This window comes from Orycteropus afer, unplaced genomic scaffold (assembly GCF_000298275.1).
Source record: "Orycteropus afer afer isolate SDZICR_OR568_19922 unplaced genomic scaffold, OryAfe1.0 scaffold01086, whole genome shotgun sequence".
Taxonomy (NCBI): Eukaryota; Metazoa; Chordata; class Mammalia; order Tubulidentata; family Orycteropodidae; genus Orycteropus; species Orycteropus afer.
In genome coordinates this window covers 55,890-59,637 of record NW_006922673.1, presented here as the reverse complement: position 1 = coordinate 59,637, position 3,748 = coordinate 55,890, and positions in this window count along the sequence as shown.

The window sequence follows — 3,748 nt, the reverse complement described above, 5'->3', positions numbered from 1 at the left end:
CTAAAAATAAAAGAAGATACTCTGAAAATTGGAATAAATATTGAGTATGTGTAGAATTTGCATGCTTTTGTTTTTCAAAACAATTTCAGTACTTCCAAGCTGCAAGATTTCTTTAAGTGAATTAATCCCTAGTAACAGGCAATAATTTGTGTGCTAAAGGGAGATAGGATCTCACTAAAAAATAGTTACTTAATTTGTTAAAAAAAAAAAAGCATCAATTTTAAAGACAAAAAGAAGAAAGAAGAGGAAAACCCTTATCTGGTTAGTGTCAGTATACGTGAAAAAAAAAGTTTTTTCCCTGAAATAAATATTTATGGCTAGTAAAGCCTGGGATGGCAGTAGCCATACATGCTCAATTATCAACAGGGACACTCATTGTTATTTGTCAAGCAAGGTATCTGGCAAATGTCTTAAGAGCCAGAAGCTGTACTCTGGAACAAAAGGGTGTTTTCATTTTTCCTCTTTCTGAGATAAAGAGGTTCTTTATATATATTAAAATAAAATATCTCTTTTAAAGCTTAAATATAAACAAGGAGGTTTTGTGATTGTGAAAATGTCTTTGTTTGAGGCAATACTAAATAAAATATTTATTTTAATAGCTATAGTATATATATTATAATTCAAAATCATATACTAAATGTACTGTTTGTTTTATACTAAAAAATCATGCAAAACTTTTTAATGAAATTAACATTATCATAATCAGACAAGAGAAACTAAAAAAGAAATACTACTTTATTCAACCTGCCAATAGATAAGATACTTATTCGTTAGGGAAAATATGTGAATCTCACAAACAAAAGGCAAGTTCAACTCCTTAAAAAAGATGAGTTCTAGTAGTACATTTTATAAAGAAGAACCCTTGTAATCGAATTAAGGCAATTTCAGGTTCTTTTAAAAGCTATCATACTGAAATTGCTATTCCTGAAATTAGACAGAAAGAAATCTTTCCCAGGGAAAGTGTCTCTTCAAAATTAGAGAAACAGCACAACAAAAATACTATAAGCCAAACCTAATAGAAATCTTCCAGTATACTGCTTTTTTTCTTTTTTTTTTCCCCTAGTATACTGCTTTTGGAAACAAATAAGTACATTGAAATGGAAATAAAGAAATTATTCCTCTTTAAATATTTTGAAAATAAAGAAAACTAATAAGGAAATTAAAAAGCCATACAACTACCCACTGCAATTTGTTCACCTGACTTTCTTTCTTGCTACAAAAATATCTTCTTATCTAACAATAAAAAAGTTAGAAGTGAGAGAGGGCACAAGAAAGATTTGAGTAGAGTTTCTCCCTTGCAGGTATTGCTCTGAACATTGAGAAACAAAAAAATAACTCCATTAACTTTCTAAAGGGTTTCTCATTCACCAAATTTAGAAGTAAAAGCCCTTTATCTGCAACCTGACTAAACTTTCAAGTATTTGGGGCCTGGAGGTTGGGACAGCAACCATCAATGCAATCTTCACTACAATGGCTTCCAGATTTAAGAGCAATTTGAAGTTCCAGTTCCTAAATGGTTGAGCCACAATCAGGGGAGGAGCCAGAAGATGGAGGGCAAACACCTGAAATGTTCCTTCCTCTCATGCGTAAGGATTTAGAAGTAAGGTATTTTGGAATGGGTTTTGAAGAGGGTGATAAACGTCAATGCACAGAGTAATGGTTCTGATCCTCCTCTGCAGGGCTGTCACTAAAGAAAAGCCTAAAGAATATAGTATGGGTGACTTCCTAATTGTGCTAGCACCTACCTTAAGAATATAATAATGTTTCCTTATTGTCTGGCTGTCACTGTTCCACTTTCTCAAGTATTATATAAACCTCACAAAGCAGAACAGATCAGATCCATCCACTGATATAAGTGACTGAATACTAAATAGATATTTAGAGTCTACAACTCTGTCATCCAACAATACTGTGACCTTTTCAGTTTTTGCCATAAATTCAGTAGGATTTTGTTCAAGAGATCACCTACTTTTCTTTCAAACTTTTCTGAAATTTATTGTTTGCCATAAAAACTAGACAAACCCATATGAGCAAGATTACTTGTCATTATCTGCACCCACTCTCATTATCTTGATCTATGAAGTGGCAAGGTATTGAATGATTGCACAGCCAAAATTCTTAATCACTGGCAAAAAATCAAGAAGAGAGTTAAAAAGCTTCATTTTTAAAGTTAGGTTCTTATTTGTTTGGAACATAAAATGATAGGCCATTGATTCCATGGGAATTGAGTTCTGTTGGGTTGGGGAGGGGAGGGTGGCTGGATTGGGGAATCACATACTGGAATAACAAAAAAAAATTGCCTTATCCCAATGTTTCCTAGTCTAATATTCTGCACTGTACCACCCACTGAGCACACATCAGCCCACAGGAATAAGAAAATCTGAGTACTACCCTCAGTTGTACTGCTAACTAATGAGATGGCATTGCTCATAATCTGTATAAGCATCATTCCCTGGACCACATAGTGTTGAATTATGTGACTCATTCTGCCTACCAGTCCTGGTTGTTACAAATAAATTAGGATACATGAACTATTTTTTTAAACAAATTTGTAAAGTCTGTAACAGTCATACCATATTTAAATTTTTTAACATAACTAGGTCCTTCATCTTACATATCATCTTCAGATATAGGATTTCTAAGATTCCTCTAAGCTTTAGGATTCTGTGCATTTGAGAAAAGATTAAATTATGCACAGTAAGTTCAAGTCAAGCAGATAGAACAATAAGTAAAATATTTACATCTACAGGTTTGAAAGTATTTGAAAAATACAGTTTCTATGAATGACACCCTTAAGGGTTCAAGATAGCTAAGGCATATCACACTTTCACGTAGAAGTCTTTCTGATAAATCCATATATAACATTGTTCTTATATATTTAATGCCACATATAAAACCAGCTCATTGCTCTAATAATGGTTCAACTGGTTAAATCACTTGAAAAGTAATAAAAAATTTACTCTCAAGTATTCATTTTTGAAAATCCTGATTTTAAAAATAGGATAAGCCTATTAAAACCATCAACAATTCAAAGACAATATGTTCTTTCCAATATTAAAAGTTTGAATTTGGGGTAAATTATTGATGTTTTGTTTTTCAACAAAGAAATGTGCTTAGAATAATATAACACCTTGAATATTTTTATCTTGGCCAATAAGTCTATATTAACATTGTCCTTTTTTTTTCTACTTCTCCTTTTTATTTAATTAAATACTGGTGGATATATAGAAGTACAGTACAATTACTTAGATCATTCTTCATATTGTATACCCATACACTGGTGAACTTATTCTAAAGAAAATCTGCATTCAGCAATGGAATGCATGCAGTTTTTCCTTCCCTCACTCAAAAAAACAAAAGAAAAATTAAACCACATAATCTTAGAATCTCATCAGCCCACATTCTCCTGTGACAAAAGATTCAGACATAGATAGTGGGTGCAAAGAAACTATGTGTCAACATATGTATAACCTTTGTTAATGAAAAAAGCAGAAGCAGCCATAATGACTAAGATACAATTACTGGTAACTAGTTGTAAGACTTTATCTCACTTACTTTGGTCATTTTCTCAGAAGTATATCATTCTTGGTAAAGTAGAGGGTCAGTGAAAAAAGGAAGACTCTCAACGAAATAGATTGACACAGTGGCTGCAACAATGGGTTCAAACATAGCAAGGATTGTGAGGATGGTGCAGGACCAGGCAGTGTTTCATCCTGTTGTACATAGGGTTCCTATGAGTTGGAGCCAA